At 43.5% G+C, this 26,837-nt stretch overlaps 1 protein-coding gene across 1 annotated transcript in view; it reads right to left on the reverse strand.

Annotated features, from left to right (window-relative positions):
- Positions 1–26,837, reverse strand: part of ZNF407 (zinc finger protein 407) — a 764,411-nt gene that overhangs the window by 731,911 nt on the left and 5,663 nt on the right. The gene's annotated exons all lie outside the window — the stretch shown is intronic.

Genomic DNA, 26,837 nt, shown 5'->3' on the forward strand with positions numbered 1-26,837 from the left:
TTTATGTATGGCAGATTTCGTCCTCACCCTCCGCAATTTTTGTGACATTTTGCACTAAAAAGGTTAAAGAGAATCTGTCACCAGATTTTTACTACCCCATCTAAGAGCAACATGTTGTAGGCGCAGAGACACAGAATCCAATGATGAGCTTACTGGACAACTTGCTGAAAATTGTGACAAATTCACTGTTATATCTGCTGCAGATGTATCCGCTTTCTGATCTCTGTATTACTTCACCCACACCACTGATTGGCAACTTTCTGTGTACACTGTGCCTAGGCAGAAAACTGCCAATCAGTGGTGGGTGGTACTCTAGTGATAAAATCACTTTCATCAGCAGGAGATTATCAAAACCACAGATAACAGCCCAATAAGTGACACATAGCTGGAGTCAGGGTCTGCATCATACTGCTCTCAGATTAGTTTGCATAAAACTGACGACAAATTCCCTTTAACCATTTTTTGAAGGATTAGGAGCAAAAAAAATGACACAAAACAAAAAAGAAAAATGACTTGAAAACAAATGCAACTGAAGAATCAGGGCCCAAGTGTTTAAAAAGTTAGACAGGTTGTCCTAAAGTAGGTGCTACGCCCGAAGGTGGAGTATGTGGATTTGCGGGCCTACTGTGCCACAGGACCTGGCCTGCCTAGGAAGGGGCATAACTAATCAGCTACCAGGTGTTCACTGGAGCTCCTGATGGTGGAAACAGACTGGGCTGCAGGTAGCCGCCATGTACCACTCCTAGACAGATCCTGGACTGCAGGTTCACAGACAGACAACACACCGGTTGCACTGGGAATAGGGGACTTCGGATTCAGGACTGGCCACTCCAGGACTAGGGGAAAATGTTCACAGGAACCAGGGGACCTCACAACTACCTGGTAGAGCACCAACTACCAAATGATTAAACTCGTTACTTGGCGACTCCCTAAGGTTAATTTTTTAAGGACTACAAGTACGGACATACGCACACCCATTGTATTCAATGGTGGTGCGCACATGTCAAGTTTTTCAGATGGGCATAATGTTAATAATCTGGGACTAGGAAAAATACCCATAAAGTTCCCAGGCACTATAGTAGTAACAGCTCACAGCTGTTTGCTTAGCCTTTCCTGGTGAATTTACGGGGGACTCCAGAAAAAAAAAAAGAATTGGGGTCTCTCTATAAATTCAAACCAGCAAAGGCTAAGAGAAGACTCACAGTACCAGCGGTGACCTCCTTGAGGTCACCGCAGTTCATCATGCCGCTCACAGTGAAGTGTGGGAACGCAGCTACAACGACCGGCGGTGAACTCTATGGAGTCACCGCCAAACGTGACTGTTTACTCACAGGCATCACTCGTCTCAGGCGATGCACGTGACCCATCACCTGAGCAACAGGCTGAGGGCATTTAGCAAAATATGCACAGTGCCCTTTTAAGGGTGGGGGCGCACAAGCATGTACACAGCGTGCCACTGGGAGCTGCGGTGCGAACACAACCAGGAAGCAAGCCGCGGAGCATAAAGATAATTTTCTCCCCGCTGCATTCGGCTGCGTGCAGCATCAGAACGCTGTTAACCTGCAGATTAACCCCATATCTGCAGGTTAACAGCGTTATTCCTGGTGACAGGTTCCCTTTAAAATGAACACAGATTATTTTATTCTAGAAATTAATCAATTAAACATTGGACATTGCAAACTATTTAAACATACTTTATCCACAATCAATCACAATTTAATACCAGTACATACTTGTTTTGTGAATGACCAGAAAGGAAGCAGGATCAGAGAATTCCAGGCACTACATTCAATAGGAATTCTAAGCAAGGCCGTATGCTAACCGCGTACATCATGTAACGCAACCATTATCAAGACTTTACTGTAAGTTCCGATCAATATTTCAGTATCCTTATCAGATGACTTGAGCCTAAATGATGCTTGTAACCACTCAAAAATAAATCTTCACAAAAATAATCATTAATTACGGTAATTTGTCATTTAACCCCTTCCTAACTGGCCGATTTTACATTGTTGCGCTTACGTTTTCTCTTCTCCTTTTTTCGACAGGGCACAGCTTTTTTATTTTTCCGTCGACATAGCTGTATAGGTGCTTATAGTTTGGGGGATGAGTTGTTTGGATTGAAACAATTCCATTTTACCATACAATGTTCTAGAAAAAAAAGTTCCAAGTGTGTTGAACTTGCAAATAATTAAAAAAAAAAAACAATAAAAACAATTCTACAACTGTTTTTCAGGTTTTCTCTTTATGGTCTTCATTGTGCCTTGAAAATGACCTGGCGATACCATTCTGCAGGTCTATATAATTACAATCTGGGTTGTGTTACCATTTCCTGAGACCCTTTTTCTTTTTCCAGCCAATAAAGGTGGGTAAGGGCTTCATTATTGTGTGGTGATCTGACATTCTTATTAATATCATTTTGGGGTACATATAATACTTTATATTTAATATTTTTAAAGAGATACGGCGTCTGAAAAAAAAATCTCCAAAACCCCTAAATTCTGGAGTTTAGATTTTTTTTCTCTTTACAGCATTTCCTGTATAAGTTAATTCATTATACATTTCGAGTGGTCAGACTTATGGCCTTCACGATACCAATATTTTTTATTTATTTGTTTACTATTAAAAGTGGGATAAGAATTTTTTTTTTCAAAATTTTAGAAACTGAAAGTTTTTACTTTGTAAAACATTTTAGTCCCCGCAGGGGACTTTAACATGTGATTTTCTGATTGCTCACACTGTATTGTATTATACTATACAGCTGTATTAAAGTACCGTACATAGAAAAAATTATGTTCTCCAAAGAAGCCCACCTACATGCTAGGCATTACAGGAAAACAAAGAAGGCAGTTATGGGGGCCTTCAGCAGGACCCCAGCTGCCATGCAGACCAATCGGAATCCGGAGGGCACAGCGAGGGGCCAATAGGAGCCGATGCACACACAGGCGATCTTGCTAATTAAATGCCACTGTCCATGATTGACAGCAGCATTTAGATGGTTAAATCATCAGATATTGTTCCTGCCGCTGTCATACCGGAAGGGTATGTGCACACGCTGCGGATTTTGCTGCGGATCCGCAGCGGTTTCCCATGCATTTACAGTACCATGTAAACCTATGGGAAATACAATCTGCAGTGCACATGCTGCGGAAAAAAACGTGCGGAAACGCAGCGGTTTATTTTCCGTAGCATGTCAAATCTTTGTGCAGAATCCGCGGCGGTTTTTCACCTGCTCCAATAGAAAACTGCAGGTGAAAACCCGCAGCGGAATCCGCAATAAAAACCACAGCGGTTTTGCACTGTGGATTTATCAAAACCGCTGCGGAAAATTCCGCAATGGAATCCGCAGCGTGTGCACATGGCCGAAGATGTCAGCTGTGCTTCACATCCAGCATCTGCCAGGTATGATGCAAGATCAGCTCATAAGCAAGTTTCATACACGTGGACGCAACCCATCACTTACAGTGGCATGTAAAAGTTCTTGCTCCCCTGGTCAAAATTGTTATTGTGAACAGTTAGGCAAGCTGAAGGTAAAATGATCTCTAAAATGCCTAAAGTTAAAGATGACACATTTTCTTTGAATTTCAGGCAAAAAATACATAAATTGTCATTTTTTACATTTTAAAAATGACAAAAAGGAAAATGGTCTCATGCAAAAGTCTGGGCACCCTGCATGGTTAGTACCTAGTAGCACCCTCTTTTGCAAGTATCACAGCTTGTAAATGCTTTTTGTAGCCAGACAATTGTATGAGACATTTTCATCCATTCTTCCAGTTTCTGTGAGATTCCTGGATCGTCTTGCATGCACTGCTATTTTGAGGTCTAGTCACAGATTTTCAATGATGCTCATATCAGGGAACTGTGAGGGCCATTGTAAACCTTCAGCTCTATAACATTAGGTCTTTTAGAGATTATTTCGTCTTCAATTTGCTTAAAGGTTCACAATAACTGGCATTTTGACCAAAGGTGCACAAACTTTTACATGCCACTGTATTAGTATGTCATATGCTGGGAAGTGGGTAAACATGCATATATAACAAATACATTTAACTCCATCTTGTTGTTGAGTTTTAAGGGGATTGTCCAAAACCTAACTATGAATTTAATAGTGAAGTCCATTTCAGTTTTTTTTTTAAATAATGTATTCTAATGTACTTCAAATAAGTTTTCCCTACTGCTCCCACTCTGCTAACTTCCTATGTGTTTTTTTAATTATATCTGATAACGTTGTTTGGGCTCCCAGCATGCACTGGGAATTCTCAAATTGGGAGTCATTAGTGGGATGGCGCTGTGGTCACTGCTGCAGCTGTGCTGTGACCATCCTAAACAGGACGTAGCCAAGGAGAACTATTTCGGGGGGTGGGCTTGTCCCTGCTATACTTGTCTCTCCTATGATGAGTGCCCAACAGTTATTACTGGCGACACGTGCTCAGTGTGAGCTCCCTGCTCGCAGCACTATTACTTTCAGTAAGCACTCACAGTGCACTGCCCTGCAGGTTATAACGAGAAGTGCTGATGGCACTGACTGACAGCCGTCCGGCTCTGTGCTGATGGCACTGACTGACAGCCAGCCGGCTCTATGCTGATGGCACTGACTGACAGTCAGCTCTGTGCTGATGGTACTGACAGCCGACACTGGCTGTCAGTCAGTGCCAGGGAGTGGTTACATACGCTGCTCAGTGTATACTGAGCAGGGATTGAAGCTGCACCTCTATGATGGAAAGCTGAAGGCTGCCAGGAGGAAACGCTCATCTCCTCCCAGTAGTGAGGCCTTCAGTGATTTGGCAGCACAGATTTAGAACACTATTAACCTGCAAACTAACCCCACATCTGCAGGTAACAGTGTTTGGGGACATGACAGGCTCCCTTTAAAGTGCATTAGAATTGACAGCTTTTCCAAGTAAATAGTTAGATATTAATATTAAATTCACTGTTAGGCTTCAGAGAACCCCTTTAACATTCACGTTAGATAGCAGTTGACCAATATCTCAGTCTCCTCACAAACATTCAGCTTGGTTCAACAGGAATTTTACTTCTAACTCGTAAAAAATAAAACCTTCCATTTCTTTTTTTCTCTGGTAGGCTAGACAACTGCAGGTCACATAGATATCGGATTTCCTGGAATATGCCAGTATAATTTAGCTTCGCTGACAAATATTTGCATGGCATAATCAGGAAGTATGGTCCTGCACCTGTAGATGCAGCTTGTGAGTTCCAGAGTATAAATGTATCCAGGACATAGTCTTATTAGGTATACCTGCATGTATGCAGAATAGACAAACAATTAATGTTTAATTATTAACTAAAAAAAATGTAACTTAAAGGGTTTGTCCAGGACAATTTTTTTACATATCGGCCTAAGAACTAACAGGGAGGTAGATACTAACAGAGGCAACTACCTGACTGTTCTACTGGCGCCGGCTCAGAGTGATCCTCGCTCCTGCTGACGATTCAGCTGCTCCACGTCAACAGGACGTGACTGCCGGCATCATGCTGACTGACAGCTGGCTTGCTGCAGTTATGGAGCTGGCTGTCAATCAGCATAATGTCGGCAGTCACGCCCCGTCAGTAGAGAACAGCAGACTGTAAGCAGGTGCTCTGCCGGCGTGATGTCAACAGAAGCCGCTGAATCGCCGGCAGTAGCGCTTACCACTCTGATCCAACAGAGATCAGTGCCGGACACAACAGGCAGGGAGTTAGCAACTACCTGCCTGTTAGTTCTTGGGCCCGTAATAATACAATTAAACAGTCTTGGATAACCTCTTTAACTCCGAAAAAAATTCACCGACACATCCTGTGTTGAATATATGTATTTAATAATAAAGAAAGCCATTTGCGGCATTTGGATTGGCAACGTATTTACAGGCTGTAAAAATGAATATAATAAAGCAGTTTGAGATGGTTTAAGTGCCGCTCTGAAATGAGATGTTTCAACCCAGTGACCAAAAGACATTACAGAAGTGCTGGAGCTTTAGAGAAAACACAGGTATTATGGTGACATCTAGTGGCAGAGAGGAAAATGGCACAGGATTACTTGGGTGGACTGATATGATATAGACGCAGCAAAGAAAACACAAAAAAGTTCATTTAGATTACAGAATAATAGAATTAAGTAACATCTCTTATAGTCAGAACATATTTCCTGTGGTTTCCAGCTGAGATTTTCTCCCTTTGTAATATTTTTGCAGGCATTATTGTGGCACACATTGTATACTGTACCCAAGCTGACAGTATGCACCGAATACAACAGCCAGACCCCATAGAGCTACTGACACTAACATGATGGGGTTAGTTTTTTTTATACTGGGAATAGAATTTTTTTTCTCTTGAAGGGCACCCGTCATCTGATCCATGTTGCCCATATTGCGGACAGTATGAGCCAGCCTGCCCGCATGATCACAGAACAGTATATTTTTCTCCTAAATGCTCCAATATTTCAGAATGTACCTTAAAGCTCCGGAGACGAGACTAGTCCCATGCTAGCAAATCCATGCACCGCTCTGGCTGACAAACCTTTTTTTTTTTTTAGGAAATTACATCATACTTGGATTTATTGTCAGTGCCAACTTTAAATTATATGGAATAAAAGTTTTTGAAATATTTTAAGCAAGAATTGTCTGGAAAATCTTCGATTTGATATACAGTCTTTGGCCACAAGGGGCAGTAGTGGCATTTCCATGCTGAGAATGATTGAAATCCTCAACTAAGGTGAGTTGGACTAAACCTGTTGAAAGAGACCTGTCAATCACCTGTAGCAGCGCTGAGGGAAAGCCAGCAGGGGGCGCCAAACTAGTCTCATCTCCAGATATTATCCCTGGCCAACTGTTAGGGTATGTGCACACGTTGCAGATTTGCCTGCGGATTTTTCCGCACTGAATCCGTATCTCTTGGCACAAAATGCAGGTGCGTTTTTTATGCGTTTTTGTGCGGTTTTGATGCGTTTTTTGAGGCGTTTTTGAAAGCTAAATATAAAGATCTATTATTGAACAAAAAAAGATTTGTGATGTCATTTCTTGTCCAACCTCCTCTTTTACATTTGTCCAGCCCACACTCATTACACACAGATAGACAGAAGAAATGAGATAGATAGATAGATATATGAATAGATAGATCTATCTATCTATCTATAGATATATGTATGGATAGATATATCTATGAATAGATATATCTCTGGATAGATGTAGATAGATATATGAATAGTTAGATAGATATATATAGATACATAGATCTATCTATCTATAAATATATCTATAGATAGATATATCTATAGATACTGTAGATAGATATATCCATAGATATATAATAGCAAGGTCGATGTTTATTGAACAATGTTTAATTTTGAACAAAAATGGGAAAAAAATGGCGTGGGCTCCCTCACAATTTTCGGCGCCAGAGGGGGAAAGCCGACGGCCAGGGGCCAATATTTGTAGCCTGGGAAGGGGGTAATACCCATGGCCCCTTCCCAGGCTATGAATATCAGCCTGCAGCTGTCTGCATAGCCTTTACTGGCTATTAAAATAGGGTGACCCCCCAAAAAAATAAGGTGGGGTCACCCTATATTTTATAGCCAGAAAGGCTACGCAGACAGCTGCGGGCTGATTCATAGCCTAGGAAGGGGCCATGAATACTGCCCCCTGGCTACAAATAGCAGTCCGCAGCCGCCCCAGAAATGGCGCATCTCTAAGATGTGCCAATTCTGGCACTTAGCCCCTCTCTTCCCACTCCCGTGTAGCAGTGGGATATGGTGCAATAAGGGGTTAATGTCACCTTGCTAATGTAAGGTGACATTAAGCCCGGTTAATAATGGAGAGGCGTCAATAACACACCTATCCATTACTAATCCTATAGTAGTGAAAGAGTTAAAAAACACAGCCAGAAAAAAGTATTTTAATATTCTTAATTTCACCAAACTTACAAGCATGCCTAATTCCTGTGACACCCTCAATAGCAAAAATAAAAAAAAATAATAAACCAACCATATACTCCCTTTCCACCATAGTCCAATTAATAATAAGTGTCCCACGACGATCTCCCCTATAGAACAGTGACAGCGGGTGACGTCACTGCTCTATAGGCCTCCAGTGACACACTGACAGGAGAAAATGGCTCCTTCAGTGCATCACTGAAGAGGTTACTTTAGTTCATTGCTCTCACTTTATGGCAATGCTGCGTGGGAATTTTCCCAAGCAGCAGTGCTGCAAGTGAGAGTATGAACTTTACTGTACTCACAGCGGCGGATACAGTGCAGAAGGATACCCTTCTGTCATTGTATCACCGGAGCCCCTGGAGAGCAGTCGCATCAGCTGATGTGGCTGCTTTCCACAGGAGATCGTCGTGGGACAATCATATTAATTGGATTGCTGCGGATCAGGGAGTATATTGTTGGTTTATAATTTTAATATTTTTTTTACAGCTGAGCAAGGGCTTCGGGATCAAGGTGATTGGTGAGTATGTACTCTATCTTGTATGTACTGTATGTGTTTTTTTTTACATTCAACACATTAGCTGGATGATAGGACTACTACTCTCCCATCATTGGCTAATGTGTCAATCACCGTCACTGTAGCAGTCATAGCCGGATGGGACTTGTAGTCCCATCGGACGATGCACACACACACACACACCCAAAGACACACACCCAAAGACCCCCCCACAGCCCCGCAGACCCCTGGACAGACCCCCGTACAGCGCCGCACAGCCCTGGACAGCTCACAGACCCCCCGGACAGCCCGCAGACCCCTCGGATCACCCGCAGAACCCCCGGACAACCCGCAGACCCCCGGACAGCTCGCAGACCCCCTGGACAACGCCGCACAGCCCCGGACAGACCCCCGGACAGCCTCGCACAGCCCACAGACCCTTGGACAGCCCCAGACAGTTCTCAGACCCTGGACAACGCCGCACAGCCCCACAAACAGCGCCGCACAGCCCTGGACAGCCCACAGACCCCCCCGGACTGCCCCGCAGATGCCCCGGCAGCCCCCCACAGACAGCCCGCAGACCTCGCAAGCACACACTATACACGCACACAGTCACCGCCCACACACTTCCCTCCTCCTGATCTGCAGCATTTCATCAGCAGCTAAACCGCAGATCTTTTTTAAATCTGCAATTTTGCTGTGGGTTTGACTGATTAAATGGAAGTCAATGGGTGCAGAAACGCTGCAGAATCGCAAAAAGAACTGACATGCTGCAGAAAAAACACCGCTGCGTTTCTGCGCTTTTTTTTCCACAGCATGTGCACAGCGGATTTGGTTTTCCATAGGTTAACATGCTACTGTAAAATGCATGGAAAACTGCTGCAGATCTGCAGCGTCAAAAAGGCTGCGGATCCACAGGCACATCCACAACGTGTGCACATAGCCTTAAAGAACATTCTCTCTGATACACAGGAGTATTTCAGAGATGAGTATACCTGACTGTATGACATTGGGGCAGACAGGTTCTTATTCATCATGTCCATGGTATAGGCAGCCTGAATCAGCACTATCCTATGACCATAGTGGAGGACAACCTTTCCTGGTCAGTTGGCCACAATAAAACACATATTTCCATTCAGGTGATTTATGACTTATCGCCATCATCTGATAGGTGGGTTTGGGTCCATCACATATTGGGCGACTCGTGACCCCGTGCTGCCGTTTGCTATTCCAGGAGAGCAGGTGAGGAGTCCGGACATGCACAGATGATCACGGCAGATCTGGGACTTAGCAGCACAAGCATTCCACAACTCCCATGGTCATCTAGGTAATAGGGGCCGATTTACACGAGCCAACCACATACACTGCACACTTAGAAAGAGTGCTTCTGACATGGGGAGAGGAGTCCCACTGTCAGCCCCTCAGTCCTGCGTACAAATCGGAAGGGTGGGGAATAGATATATTTTCACGGCATCCAGAGGCCCATCAATAGCTGCCATCTTACCCCTCTCATAAGACCCAGCCATTCAATACAACAGGTACCGCATAATTAAAATAATTAAACTTTTTCCATTTCTACACACACAAATTAACTTTTGGGATGCTGCAATCAGACAGAACTTATTTTCGTTTTTCAGTAGACACAGACTATGAAGACTTTTTTAGTGGGAGAAGTTGTATTTTTCAAATAATAATTCAAAATCTATTTCATTTTGTAAACAACTTTTTGGAGATGGGGAAATGGAAAAAGAACATTGCACTTTCAAAAACTATTTTCCCATGTGCTGTTAGAATTGTGGTAATGTGAAGTATTTAGGTTTTTGTCTTCTAATGTCTTCTCCCCTTTTACACTTTCTAGAGAAGAAAAAAAGTAGTAAATTACATGTTTTTGCTCAACAATTTGCAACATTCCCTCTTTTTCACGGCTTACAGCAGTTTTCTAAAAAAATAAATAAAATAAAACTGACTTTAATCCGCGCCAACCCATAATAGCCCATTTGACCTTTTAATTAAAGTGGTTGTCCGATCCATACTGACAAGTCTGCAGTCACTCTGAGTGACTGCAGACATATGAATCCCCCCAGCGAACGCGCTGTGCATTGCAGGGAGTCGCCGATTTCTGAGATGGTACCAGAAGGTACAGTCATGGCCAAAAGTATTGACACCCCTGCAATTCTGTCAGATAATACTCAGTTTCTTCCTGAAAATGATTGCAAACACAAATTCTTTGTTATTATTATTATCATTTAATTTGTCTTAAATGAAAAAACACAAAAGAGAATGAAGCAAAAAGCAAAACATTGATCATTTCACACAAAACTCCAAAAATGGGCCAGACAAAAGTATTGGCACCCTCAGCCTAAAACTTGGTTGCACAACCTTTAGCCAAAATAACTGCGACCAACCGCTTCCGGCAACCATCATCGAGTTTCTTACAATGCTCTGCTGGAATTTTAGACCATTCTTCTTTGGCAAACTGCTCCAGGTCCCTGATATTTGAAGGGTGCCTTCTCCAAACTGCCATTTTTAGATCTCTCCACAGGTGTTCTATGGGATTCAGGTCTGGACTCATTGCTGGACACCTTAGAAGTCTCCAGTGCTTTCTCTCAAACCATTTTCTAGTGCTTTTTGAAGTGTGTTTTGGGTCATTGTCCTGCTGGAAGACCCATGACCTCTGAGGGAGATGCAGCTTTCTCACACTGGGCCCTACATTATGCTGCAAAATTTGTTGGTAGTTTTCTGACTTCATAATGCCATGCACACGGTCAAGCAGTCCAGTGCCAGAGGCAGCAAAGCAACCCCAAAACATCAGGGAACCTCCGCCATGTTTGACTGTAGGGACCGTGTTCTTTTCTTTGAATGCTTCTTTTTTTCTCCTGTAAACTCTATGTTGATGCCTTTGCCCAAAAAGCTCTACTTTTGTCTCATCTGACCAGAGAACATTCTTCCAAAACATTTGGACTTTTTCAGGTAAATTTTGGCAAACTCCAGCCTGGCTTTTTTATGTCTCGGGGTAAGAAGTGGGGTCTTCCTGGGTCTCCTACCATACAGTCCCTTTTCATTCAGACGCCGACGGATAGTACGGGTTGACACTGTTGTACCCTCGGACTGCAGGGCAGCTTGAACTGGTTTGGATGTTAGTCGAGGTTCTTTATCCAACATCCGCACAATCTTGCGTTGAAATCTCTTGTCAATTTTTCTTTTCCGTCCACATCTAGGGAGGTTAGCCACAGTGCCATGGGCTTTAAACTTCTTGATGACACTGCGCACGGTAGACACAGGAACATTCAGGTCTTTGGAGATGGACTTGTAGCCTTGAGATTGCTCATGCTTCCTCACAATTTGGTTTCTCAAGTCCTCAGACAGTTCTTTGGTCTTCTTTCTTTTCTCCATGCTCAATGTGGTACACACAAGGACACAGGACAGAGGTCGAGTCAACTTTAATCCATGTCACTGGCTGCAAGTGTGATTTAGTTATTGCCAACACCTGTTAGGTGCCACAGGTAAGTTACAGGTGCTGTTAATTAGAGAAGCATCACATGATTTTTCGAACAGTGCCAATACTTTTGTCCACCCCCTTTTTTATGTTTGGTGTGGAATTATATCCAATTTGGCTTTAGGACAATTCTTTTTGTGTTTTTTCATTTAAGACAAATTAAATGAAGATAATAATACCAAAGAATTTGTGTTTGCAATCATTTTCAGTAAGAAACTGAGTATTATCTGACAGAATTTCAGGGGTGTGAATACTTTTGGCCATGACTGTATGTATGAGTAAGACTATGTGCACACCTTGCGGATTTGTGTGCAAATTTTTCTGCACGGTTTTTGCAAAATCCGCAGGTAAAAAACGCACTGCGGATTTCCAGCGTTTTTTGTGCGGGTTCCACCTGCGGTTTTACACCTGCGGATTCCTATTATGGAGCAGGTGTAAACTGCTGCAGAATCCGCACAAAGTATTGACATGCTGCGGAAAATACAACGATGCGTTTCCGCGCAGTATTTTCCGCAGCATGTGCACTGCCAATTTTGTTTTCCATAGGTTTACATGGTGCTGTAAACTCATGGAAAACTGCTGCGAATCCGCAATGTCAAAGTCGCTGCGGATTCGCAGCAAAACCCGCAATGTGTGCACATGGCCTTATACATGCTCCCATCCAGAGCCAATCCAGTGGACGCGACCTCACTCCATACACTAGCACTAGTCGGGGCACGGCCTCGCTCAATACAAGACTGACTGTGGCCAGGAGTATGTAGAATGCATACATACCCTCCGGACTCGGCTCAGAAACCGGCGACTCCCTGCAGAGCACAGTGCGTGCGCTGGGGGGATTCATAAGTCTGCAGTCAGACAGAGTGACTGCAGACTTATCAGTTTTGACCTGGCCACCCCTTAAACTGCTGCCAGACATGACCCTAATTTAGGGCAGGTGCAGATGGCCGTAGATTCGCTCATCCCACAGAATCGGGCCGATTATGCTAATCACACTTTGATCAGAGTGTGCACATAGTTTCTCTCTGATGAAGAGAAGATGGGAAAAAATGTCTCCATCTGCTCCATTCTGCGAATGCATGGAAATCGGACTGCACTCAGATGTCATCCAAGTGCAATCTGATTATTTCCACGCTCTTAATGACTTGCATGGCTAAGTGTGATCTGAATATATGCAGCATTTTTTTGCTTGAACAGTCCCATCCGAGCAAAAAAATCTGACATATGCACAGCGCCATGCACAAACATTGGTTGGAGTGTGATCTGATGTTTTGTCGGATCGCAATCAGACTGAAAATACACTCAACTACACCTGCCGTTATTAAGACGTACGCTCCCCTTAGTGAATGAGGCGTATCTTACTCCAGCAGATATTTTATCAAAACTAAAATATTACTTCCCTTTGGTCATCCATATCATGACTGCTTGTCAGTGCCATAATTATTAAGCAAGGCCTCTTGGCGCACTCAGAAGAGGTTACACAACAATCTGAGATGTCCATTTTATCCTATCAGCCCTTCAAAAAATTAAAAACTTCGGGCCAAAACAACATTTTAGTGGTAAAAATGTAATTATTCTTTCTTCACTACCAATGGTATAAAATTCTGGGGATTTGGACGTTTCGTCCCCAGCAGTTCGCCGCCGGGTACATTTACTTCACCTGTGGGAAGTTATACCATCCAGCTGCCATACCATCACCCCAGAGGACCCCTTTAGGCAGCACCAGTCCCTACTGACTGAATACCACAGGTGGCGTCACAAACAAACTTTATTCTTAAACTCCCTTTAAAGACCATTCCCTTTACTTGGGCGCCAAGGGCCACGGACCGGGTCGCAGCCACCGTGACATCTCCTTCAAGTTCCGGACCCAGTACAGAGTACCCCACTGCCCTGGCGGGTGACTCAACTTGGCATCACAAACAGGATGTACCCGGGGGCGAACTGCTGGGGGTGAAACATCCTATAACCCAAATTCTGTGACACACCCTAGATTAGTTCATTTGGGGTTGTAGTTTTCAAAATCACATCACTTTGGGGGGTTTGTGCTGTTCTGGCACCTCAAGGGTTCTGCCAGAGTGACATGGCACCCTCAAACCAGTCCAGCAAAAATTTGAACTCTAATACGGCGCTTTCTTCCCTTCTGAGCTTTGCACTGTGCCTCCACAGTAGTTTTCAACCTCTCAGGAGAAATTGCACAACAAATTTTGGAGTCCATTTTCCCCTGCTATCATTGTGAAAATTAAAACACTTGGGGCTAAAACAACAATTTTGTGGGAAAAATATATATATTTTTTTCATTTTCACAGATCAACGCTGTAAATTCTGTGAAGCACCTGGGGGTTCAAGGTGTTCACCACACAACTAGCTAAATTCCTTGAGGTGTCTTGATTCCAAAATGGGGTCACTTGTGGGGCGCTCCATTGATAGGCACATCAGGGACTCTCCAAACCCGACATGGCACCATTCCAAAGTCTGCGCTTCATAATGTCACTGCATCCTTTCTGAACCCTGCCATGTGACAAAATGGGAGTTTTCCCTACAAATATTGGGGTATCTGTGTAGTCAGGAGAAATTTCACAACACATTTTGGGGTCCATTTTCTCCCATTACCCTTTGTGAAAATAAAAAAAAATTAGGGCCATAATAACATTTTTTGTGGAAAAATGTTGATTTCTTATTTTCACAGGTCAACATTATAAACTTAACTTCTGTGAAGCACCTGGGATTTCAAGGTGCTCACCACACATCTAGATACATTGCTTAATGGATGTCACTTATGGGGGTTTCCATTGTTTAGGCACATCAAGAGGTCTCCAAACGCGACATGGTGTCCGCTAATGAGCCCAGCCAGTAGAAGGTGAGGGGGTTAAAGTGAACTGCCATGAAAACAAGACACCACACAATCCCGGTCTTCGTGTTAAATCACATGTACAGCACCTATGCCCTAGCAATCCCCATTGCATGCACGTCTAAGGCTTCGTTCCCACGATGAGTATTTGGTGACTTTTTGATGCTGTACACTTTATGGAGCATTTCTGCACCCATTAGTTAAATTATCCATGAAAAAAAAAAAACTCGGACCAATGTTACTCAATGTGGCAGTGCCGATGATATATTTCTTTGATTGACCATATTGTGAAAAAAAAAAAACCACAACTAGTACTCACCCTTGCTGGGTCCAGCGCTGATTCTCTGTCAACCTCTGCAATTAGCTTCAGCAGTGTCATCATGACTACAGGGCACATCACCACTGCAGCCAATCACTGAGCTCATGTTGCCTCCATCAGCACAGCCAGCTGTAAAGATCAGTGATTGCCTGCAGCGGTGATGTGCATTGTAGTCGTGATGTCACACCTACAGCCAATACACAGAGACCGGAGCAACAGCCAAGGACCAACGCTGGTCACAGTGAGGGTGAGAATTCTGAGTGTTTTATGACTAAGCAATGAGCACAAGTTTTTAGAAATGGAAACCCCCTTACAGCAGAAAACACCCTTGCACAGGTCACCAATTAGGGGCATGAACACATCTCTAACAATAAATCAAATGAAGAAGATGATCAGCTTCTTGTGAAACACAGAAGAAAACCATGCCACTGACAGATGTAACAGCAGTGACGACAGGTTGGGGACATGACAATTGATGAAACAGGGAGATTAGAGGAAAATGTTTCAGATTTTCCAATATTAAGCCTTAAGCAGCTGGATCTCGTCCAAGAGATGGAGAAAGACAAAGATAAATTGTGAACAACTGAAGTATAAGAAGAAAATGATGAGTGGAGTTACACATTATCCGCATACAAATCACTACACAGCATTTGATTAAATATGTCTAGGATAAAAACACAGGCAGAACAAATCAAGGTGGTCCACGTCAGGGAAGGAGCAAAACCGAATCAATTCTACAGGACACAACCTTGAAGTTTAATGCAAATCTCTAATTATATTTTTGTTCCAACATCATACAGTCAGGCAGGAGTGGGCAATAAAGGCAGAGGCAAAAGCCCTCCAGCCGGGAGCAAAACTAGGGATAAGTAAGGCAGGAAATTGCCGGATGCCTTCCATGATTTTAATGTGCAAAGCGATAACTTCCAGAGGTTGAGCAACTACTTTTATACCGAGGACTGAGCTGCTCCATCTACTCACAGTGGCCGCTGCAGGGTACTACACATCTGCCTCGTAGGGATTTGAATTGGAGGCGGATGTGCAGTACCCCGCGGCAGCCACTACAAGTAGATGGAGCAGCTCAGCAAGTGAGCATGTCCATCCGGCAGCCACGGCCGCCACTGATAACAGCTGATCACAGGGGGTGCCGGATGTGGACCCCGGCCCATCAGACATTCTAAGGATACATCATCAGTGTAAAAGTAGTGGACAATTTCTTTCATGATGTTCAAGGTATCACTTGCCGAAAATATATGGACATTAAATGATTTTTTTAATGTTATAATTAAGATTTTATTTGTATTTGGTATATGTATCATTATTCCATAAAAGGGTCAAATTAAGGATGTAGTCTACGCTTGGGAAAAAAGTCTGTAGTCAGTATGTGAGAGAGGACAGTGGACATGCGGTCACGATTTCTGGCTATTGCTGATACGAGCAGGCTCTCACTTAGGCCAGAGTCACACTAAACGTATGAAAAATCGGTCCGAGCCTCCCTGACAAGAGTCGCACGAGTGTAATGCAAGTGTCACGTGAGTACAATCTAATTATTCACACCCAGCATCGGATTTACATCCAACTGCAAAGCGATTTTAACATGAGCTTTTACATAGAGCAATTCTCTGTCATTTATTCATCACTTTCAAAGGAAATATTCATCAAAACACACACATCTATATTAATATATATATATATATATATATATATATATATATAGTAAAAAATGAAGGCAGCACTCCAATATTTTAAAAGTGAAGGAAACTTGTGAAGTTTATTTCAGCCCCACATCTCTATACGACGTTTCGGCTCACACTGAGCCTTTCTCAAGCAGTGGGTGGTAACAAATCACAAGTCTTGCCCAGGAGGCATGGCACCCATTGGTGAGCATTTGTGCTGTTTCCATTTTTTTGTCATATATATTATATATAATATATATATATATATATATATATATATATATATATATATATATATATATACTCATACATATATACACACACACACACACAGTGGATACGGAAATTATTCAGACCCCTTCAAATTTTTCACTCTGTTTCATTGCAGTCATTTGGTAAATTCAAAAAAGTTCATTTTTTTCACATTAATGTACACTCTGCACCCCATCTTGTCTGAATAAAAAACAGAAATGTAGAAATTTTTGCAAACTTAATAAAAGAGAAAAACTGAAATATCACATGGTCATAAGTATTCACAACCATTGCTCAGACGCTCATATTTAAGTCACATGCTGTCCATTTCCTTGTGATCCTCCTTGAGATAGTTCTACTCCTTCATTGGATGCCAGCTGTGTTTAATTAAACTGATAGGACTTGATTTGGAAAGGAACACAGTTGTCTATATAAGGCCTCACAGCTCACCGTGCATGTCAGACCAAATGAGAATCATGAGGTCAAAGAAACTGGCCAAGGAGCTCAGAGACAGAATTGTGGCAAGGCACAAATCTGGCCAAGGTTACAAAAGAATTTCTGCAGTACTCAAGGTTCCTAAGAGCACAGTGGCCTCCATAATACTTAAATGGAAGAAGTTTGGGACCACCAAAAGTCTTCCTAGACCTGGCCATCCAGACAAACTGAGCAATCGTGGGAGAAGAGCAATGGTGAGAGAGGTAAAGAAGAACCCCAAGATCACTGTGGTTGAGCTCCAGAGATGCAGTAGGGAGATGGGAGAAAGTTCCACAAAGTCAACTATCACTGCAGCCCTCCACCAGTCGGGCCTTTATGGCAGAGTGGCCCAACGGAAGCCTCTTCTCAGTGCAAGACATCTGAAAGCCTGAATAGAGTTTGCTAAAAAACACATAAAGGACTCCCAGACTATGAGAAATAAGATTCTCTGTTCTGATGTGACGAAGATAGACCTTTTTGGTCATAGCGGTATGTGTGAAGAAAACCAGGCACTGCTCATCACCTGCCCAATAAAGTGAAACATGGTGGTGGCAGCATCATGCCAAGGGGGTGTTTTTCAGCTGTAGGGACAGGACGACTGGTTGTCATTGAAGGAAACATGAATGCAGCCAAGTCCAGAGATATTCTGGATGAAAACCTCTTCCAGAGTGCTCTGGACCTCAAACTTGGCCAAAGGTTCACCTTCCAACAAGACAATGACCCTAATCAAACAGCTAAAATAACAAAGGAGTGGCTTCAGAACAACTATGTGACCATTCTTGACTGGCCCAGCCAGAGCCCCGACCTAAACCCAATTGAGAATCTCAGGAGAGACCTGAAAATGGCTGTCCACCAACATTCACCATCCAACCTGACGGAACTGGAGAGGATCTGCAAGGAAGAATGGCAGAGGATCCCCAAATCCAGGTGTGAAAAACTTGTTGCATCATTCCCAAGAAGACTCATGGCTGCACTAGCTCAAAAGGGGGCTTCTACTCAATACGGAGCAAAGGGTCTGAATACTTATGACCATGTGATATTTCAGTTTTTCCTTTTTAATAATTTTTCAAAAATTACTACATTTCTGTTTTTTCTTTCCAGTCAAGATGGGGTGCAGAGTGTATATTACCAAATGGCTGCAATGAAACAAAGAGTGAAAAATGTAAAGGGGTCTGGATACTTTCCATACCGTGTGTGTGTGTGTGTGTGTGTGTGTGTGTGTGTGTGTGTGTGTGTGTGTGTGTGTGTGTGTGTGTGTGTGTGTGTGTGTGTGTGTGTGTGTGTATATATAGATAGATAGATAGAGATTAAAAGCCAATAATTCATATGCCGCGCACAGTAAAATCACAGCGTGACAGGTTAGAAAAGAATCGATAGAATAGATATATACACACACAGATAGATAGAAGAAAAGCAGGCAATTCAGCAGCTGATAAGGCTAGGTTCACATTGCGTTATGGCTGTACATTAAACGGACTACGTTACACCGCGGCATAACGCGGTGTAACGTAGTCCGTTAACGCCGCCATTGAAAGCAATGTCGGATGCATCACTAGCGCACGCCCACAATGGGCGTGCGCTAGGCGATGTGCCGTCATTGAGTGACGGACCCGAGACGCGGGCTGCAGCGTTTCTGGGTCCGTCACTGCTAGCGCAGATGGAGCTAGCAGATGCTCCATCTGCGCTAGCGCTGTGCCAAAGTCGGCACTTGCGTTAGCGCAGTCCGTTAGCGTATGCGCTGAACGGACTGCACTAACGCAATGTGAACCTAGCCTAAGAGTAATATCACTGCAGGAGCCGACAGGATAGAAGAGATGGATTACATACAATAAATACAAATAGAATAGGTAGCTATATAGAGGTCAGTGACAAATACAATTAGTACAGTGTGTATGCAGCTCACTATAAATGTATTTAACTAATAAAAGATGATTTTTCTAAAAAAATGGCGTGGGCTCCCACGCAATTTTCGTAACCAGCAGAGGGAAAGCAAACGGCTGGGGGCTGATGTTTATAGCCTGGGAAGGGTTAATACCCATGGAATATAACCTTTATTAAACTCTTACCGTGAAATTAGTGATATAAAAAGAGACCACTATCACCATTAAAAAGAAGATAAAATTAGGAACCAGGAGGTGCACCTCAATTCTGGCACTTAGCTTCGCTCTTCCCACTTGCCCTGTAGCGGTGGCAAGTAGGGTGATAGTTGTGGAGCTTGAAGTCACCTTTGTATTGTCAGGTGACATCAAGCCGCGAGGTTAGTAATGGAGGGGCGTCAATAAGACACCCCCATTACTAACCCCATAGTCACAATGTATGAAAACACAGACACCAAGAATATAGTCCTTTAACTTGAAAGAATGACGCAGACTCCTTTAATAAATCTTAATTAAACCATACTTACGTCCTTGCCCATTCCACCGACGCTCTTGTCATCTGCAAAAGAGTTAAAAATAAAAAACAACAATATTCCTCACCTTTCCGCAGAGATGCTAATAATCCATTTGTCCCTTGATGGGTCTAGCTCTGCTACATCTAGATGGCAGGCTGTATGGTTGCATGATGCGACCATGCAGCCTGTCATCCAGTAGACTCTGAGCACCATGTCCCCTCTCCACCGAAGAGAAGTGGAGAGGGGAACAACCACTGCCAGCACCACTGTAAGTAATAAACAGGCGATATAGGCAACTGGCAGCACAGAGGGGCAGGTAACTGCTGCTGAGGGCTTGTATACACGTGATTATTCTAATTGGGGCCTCTTTGCACATGAGTATACTGCAGGTGGGGGGGGGCTGTGAATCTGGTTATATTGTGTGAGACTCTCCGGATATGATTGCTAGGAAAGCGCCCTTAAGGGGGCATCCCTTTCCTGTTTTATACAGTTTAACTACCTTTTCCCGTATAGCCGTTGACAATTATTTTGCTTTTCCCATGACTCACAATCCAGAAACATCAGTGGCTGGATGAAAGTTGCAAGAGTCTGTCTGGATCCCAGAAACTCACTCAGCTTTTATGCACACACACTGATTAAACGCAAACAGGTCACAGGTGAGGATGTTACCCTTAGTAGTCATTCAAACCCATTTGTGTCAACTTCTGTACATGTTATGAGGCCAAAATCACCAGGGTATGTAAACTTTTGATGAGGGTCATCAAAACACAGTAGTTGGACAATAAATGGCTTCATCTAACCACTAACCATGAGTGAAGAAAAAGTTTTGGTGTTATCATTCATATTCTCTGAAAAAAGGCCAAGAAAGCAAAAATGTTGTAAACTTTTAAGCACAGATATATATATACTAGATGGTGGCCCGATTCTAACGTATCGGGCATTCTAGAATATGTAGGTAGTATATAGCACAGGCTATGTACTATATTGCACAGTGATGTAGTATATAACACAACCGACGTAGTATATAACATAGCTACGTAGTATATAACAGAGCTACATAGTATGTAACAGAGCATACGTAGTATATAGCAGAGCAACGTAGTATATAACACAGCCACGTAGTATATAACACAGCCACGTAGTGTATTGCACAGGTATGTAGTATATTGGTCAGCCACGTAGTATATAACAGAGCCACGTAGTATATAACATAGCCACGTAGTATATTGCACAGCCACGTAGTATATTGCACAGCCATGTAGTATATAACAGAGTCACGTAGTATGTAACACAGCCACGTCGTGCATTGCACAGCTACGTAGTGTATTGCACAGCTATGTAGTATATTGGTCAGCGACGTAGTATATAGCAGAGCCACGTAGTATATAACATAGCCACGCAGTATATTGTAGAGGCACGTAGTATATAACAGAGCCACGTAGTATATTGCACAGTCGACGTAGTATATAACAGAACCGACACAGCCACATGGTATATTGCACAGCTACGTAGTATATAACAGAGCACGTAGTATATTGCACAGCCCACGTAGTATATTGGACAGTCACGTTGTATATTGCACAGTCACGTTGTATATTGCCCAGCTACATAGTATATAGCACAGAGATGTAGTATATAACAGAGCCCACGCAGTATGTAACACAGCCCACATAGTATATAGCAATGTGGGCACTATATGCGTGGTTAAAAAAAGACTTAAAATAAAAAATAAACATATACTCACCTTCCGAAGGCCCCTTGAAGTCCTGGCGCCTGTGTGCGGTGCACGCGGCAGCTTCCGGTCCCAGGGTTGGTATGAGCGCAGGACCTGTGATGACGTCATCATGGCAGGTCCTTCTCGTATAGCATCCTTGGCACCAGAACCTGCCGCTTGCACTGCCGAGGACAGCCGTGACATCGGAAGGTGAGAATAACCTTTTTTTTCTTTATTATTATTATTTGTAACATTAGATCTTTTTACTATTGATGCTGCATACGCAGCATCAATAGTAAAAAGTTGGGGACACACAGGGTTAATTGCAGCGTTAACGGAGTGCATTACCCGTGGCATAACGCGGTCCGTTAACGCTGCCATTAACCCTGTGTGAGCGCTCAGCGCTGACTGCAGGGCAGTAAAGCAGCGGCCATTTCTCTGCCTGACTATGGCCTAGTCCGTCGCTGATTGGTCGTGGCAACGGTCGTGAGCGTTTTGCCACGACCAATGAATATCCGTGACAGACAGAAAGACGGAAGTGACCCTTTGTCAATTATATAGTAGATATGTATAATATATATATATATATATATATATATATATATATATATATATATATATATATATATAGAACTTGTATATACTATCAAGCTAGAACACACACACGTATGGTATATATGTATGTTACATTACACATGTTTATTCTGCATGGATACACAGCGACTCTGGCACCCAGATATATACATACACCCCACACCACATGCTCATTCGGTATAGGAAAGAGAGAGAGAGAGAGAAGCCATGAACCCTGATCTTCAGAGAAAAAAATTCTTCTTTCATCCTTCTTACCCTATTCATTAAGTCAACTATTGGAATGCTTTTTTCATTAAATTTAGCGAGAGAGAGAGGTAAGCCATGAACCCTGATCTTCATTAAGTCAACTATTGGAATGCTTTATTCATTAAATTTATTTTTGTTATGTTTGTTTTATTGGATATGTGAATAAAATGGAATCCGAGTGGGCATTTATTGTGGTTCTCTTTTCTCACGGTTATTGGAGATTTGGTTGATGTTCCCAGTGCTAACTGAGGATGCGATCATGTCGCAGGGCATTGGTCTCCCTTGGTCCTTCATGGTGTGTGACCAGCCCCAGCAAATGGGGGGGTGTACGTACCATTATGGGTTAACTATGGCCATCCCAGCACAATTTGAGTTATGAACCTATACCATATGAGACATCTAATAGGAGTGTATGAGGGCTTATGCCCCTTTAAAATACTGTTTTTAACTCCTTTTGTCTTCTAAACTACATTGCCCAGAAGGTGGCACTGTTACAACATATGCTCCATATGTGGATTACCATTCATTCTGACAGCAGGTGTAGTCTTGGTATTGGTTTTCCAGCAACCAAGATGGCGCTGGCTCTGTAAGCTGTCTACTGCACACGTGCGGATGGGCGTGAGCTTTTTGTTATGTGGTTATGTTTTTTGTTTTTTTTTTTCTCCTTTGGACATGTGCACTTTTTGCAGCAGGATGCCGAATACAGCATGCATATGTGATTGCAGGATGGGGTGAGCCATGAAATGATTCATGAAATACAGCTGAGTGTAGATTGCTAATTAACATTGAATCATTTAAGGTACCGTCACACTAAACGATATCGCTAGCGATCCGTGACGTTGCAGCGTCCTGGATAGCGATATCGTTGTGTTTGACACGCAGCAGCGATCAGGATCCTGCTGTGATAATCGCTGGTCGTTGATTAAAGTTCAGAACTTTATTTGGTCGTCAGATCGCCGTGTATCGTTGTGTTTGACAGCAAAAGCAACGATGCCAGCAATGTTTTACAATGGTAACCAGGGTAAATATTGGGTTACTAAGCGCAGGGCCGCGCTTAGTAACCCAATGTTTACCCTGGTTACCAGTGTAAAATGTAAAAAAACAAACAGTACATACTCACCTTCGCGTCCCCCGGCGTCCGCTTCCTGCACTGACTGCCGGCCGTAAAGTGAAAGCACAGCACAGCGGTGACGTCACCGCTCTGCTGTTAGGGCCGGCGCTCAGTCAGTGCAGGAAGCGGACGCCGGGGGACGTGAATGTAAGTATGTACTGTTTGTTTTTTTACATTTTACACTGGTAACCAGGGTAAACATCGGGTTACTAAGCGCGGCCCTGCGCTTAGCAACCCGATGTTTACCCTGGTTACCCAGGGACCTCGGCATCGTTGGTCGCTGGAGAGCGGTCTGTGTGACAGCTCTCCAGCGACCAAACAGCGACGCTGCAGCGATCGGCATCGTCGTCTGTATTGCTGCAGCGTCACTTTAGTGTGACGGTACCTTTACTGTATGTTATCTCATGTTTGTATATTATTGAACTGCACTTTATTACACTTGCACTTATCTTTGGCCACTATTTGCACTTTATGTAAACTGTCTCTCATGAGCTGTTAAAACCTTTTTGCACAAACAATATTAAGTATGCTTCAATTGTCTGTATGATAAATACCATGTTTGTACACCATTACCTTGCTTGAGAAAGGCTCTCCATGAGCTGAAACGTCGCCATGATGGGCTATTAAACTTGTACACTTTTTTAACTCATTTGCAATGGTGTGCTGCCTCTGACTTTTTGGACTCTCATTATAAGGTTTGGTACATGCCTGAGGGGCTTTGTACCTAGAATTTGTTTTTTCTGTGCTGCTCTCACTTTTTGCTATAGTTTACATAGATATATACTTCCGTCTTTCTATCGGCAACTTCCGTCACGGAAATACCGCGTCGCTGATTGGTCTCGCCAGCTGCCTGTCATCGCTGCCACGACCAATCAGCGACGGCCACAGTCCGATTAGTCCCTCCCTACTCCCCTGCAGTAAGTGCCCGGCGTCCGCTCCATAATCCCATCCGGTCACCGCTCACACAGGGTTAATGCCAGCGGTAACGGGCCGCGGTGTAACGCACTCCGTTACCGCTGCTATTAACCCTGTGTGTCCCCAAAAATTTACTATTGATGCTGCCTATGCAGCATCAATAGTAAAAAGATGTAATGTTAAAAATAATAAAAAACCTGCTGTTCTCACCTTCCATCGTCCGACGATGCGTTCGCGCCGGCCGCCATCTGCCGTTCCCAGAGAGGAATTGCGAAATTACCCAGAAGACTTAGCGGTCTCGCGAGACCGCTAAGTCATCTAGGTAATTTCGCAATGCATCCTGGGAACGGAAGATGGCGGCAGCCGCGCACGTATTGCCAGAGCTTCGCTGGATCCCGGCAGGTGAGTATATAACTATTTTTTATTTTAATTATTTTTTTATAACAGGGATATGGTGCCTACACTGCTAAATACTGCGTGGGCTGTGTTATATACCGCGTGGCTTCTATATACTAAGTGGGCTGTGTTATATACTGCGTGGATGCTATATACTATGTGGGCTGTGTTATATACTGCATGGATGCTATATACTACATGGGCAGTGTTATTTACTGCGTGGGCTGTATTAACGCATCGGGTATTCTACAGTATGTATGTAATATATATATATATATATATATATATATATATATATATATATATATATATATATATATATATATATATATATGCAGCCACATGGTATATAGCACAGGCCACGTAGTATTTGTCTGCTATATACTACGTGGCCTGTGCTATATACTATGTGGCTGCTATATACATACATATTCTAGAATACCCGGTGCGTTAGAATCGGGCCACCATCTAGTATAATATATATTATATATACACACACACATATACATACACTATGTTCCAAATTATTATGCAAGTTATATAGAGAATATTGCCACAAAAGACAGAGTGATGCCGCGCTCAGGGGTTAAATGTTTTGTGATAATGGACGGCAGGTGGCCGGTGTCCAGGTCCTGGTGACCGCCTGGGATGTAGCTGTAGGTGTATACCTAACTCAAGACATAGAAAGATGCTGGAAACGATATATCTAAAAACATGTGAACATATAAATGCGCAAGTGCTGCGTTGCGGGAGGGTGCTTACCCTATATGTAGATGCGCTTATCGTCCCACTGCAGGACCCAAAGGAGTTGCCCGATCCGGTCACCACTGCTTGTTGTTGCGGCGTCGGCGGGGAACCGAAGGGGAGAGCGGGAGGAGGTGTAGCAGCTAATCATGATGAAGAAGGCCGAGCACCTTCGAAATGCATTGGGTTAGTCATTCCTTTTTGGCCCCAACGCCGCTCCGTACCTCTTGTGACGTCACAGTACAGGCACTCGTGAGCCGGCGCCAGCAGCCATCTTTCTCCTCGCGGTTACCAGGGAAACCTTCGGCCGGGGCTCCCAGGTATCGCGTTAGCTGCTACACCTCCTCCCGCTCTCCCCTTCGGTTCCCCGCCGACGCCGCAACAACAAGCAGTGGTGACCGGATCGGACAACTCCTTTGGGTCCTGCAGTGGGACGATAAGCGCATCTACATATAGGGTAAGCACCCTCCCGCAACGCAGCGCATTTATATGTTCACATGTTTTTAGATATATCGTTTCCAGCATCTTTCTATGTCTTGAGTTAGGTATACACCTACAGCTACATCCCAGGCGGTCACCAGGACCTGGACACCGGCCACCTGCCGTCCATTATCACAAAACATTTAACCCCTGAGCGCGGCATCACTCTGTCCTTTGTGGCAATATTCTCTATATATTTTTTTCCCAAGATAGGCACAGATCCTGTTTAGTGATCCCAGCAGCTAGGGGTGCCCAACCCACCACCCATTCTCTCTGTCACCATCCTTTCGTTCTCAAGTGTGGTGAGCGCCAGTGTGTCTGTCCTTTCTATTATGCAAATTAAATTTTTCTCGGATTTTCCTAAATGGTCGGTGCAAATGACAGTCAGTCTAATAAAAGTCGTCACCCGTTAGAGAATACATTTAATTTTTTTGAAGGAACCTCCCAATGATAACAGTATAATGTCCAAAATGAATAAAAACTCAAAATGTGCTGTTCCAAATTATTAGGCACAGTAGAATATCTAAACATTTGATATGTTTTAAAGAACTGAAAATGCTCATTTGTGGAATTTGCAGCATTAGGAGGTCACATTCACTGAACAAAAATGCTATTTAACTCCAAAACATCCTAAAGGTACCTTCACACGAAGCGACGCTGCAGCGATAGCGACAACGATGCCGATCGCTGCAGCGTCGCTGTTTGATCGCTGGAGAGCTGTCACACAGACCGCTCTCCAGCGACCAACGATGCCGAGGTCCCCGGG

This window comes from Ranitomeya variabilis, chromosome 6, assembly GCF_051348905.1.
Source record: "Ranitomeya variabilis isolate aRanVar5 chromosome 6, aRanVar5.hap1, whole genome shotgun sequence".
NCBI lineage: Eukaryota > Metazoa > Chordata > Amphibia > Anura > Dendrobatidae > Ranitomeya > Ranitomeya variabilis.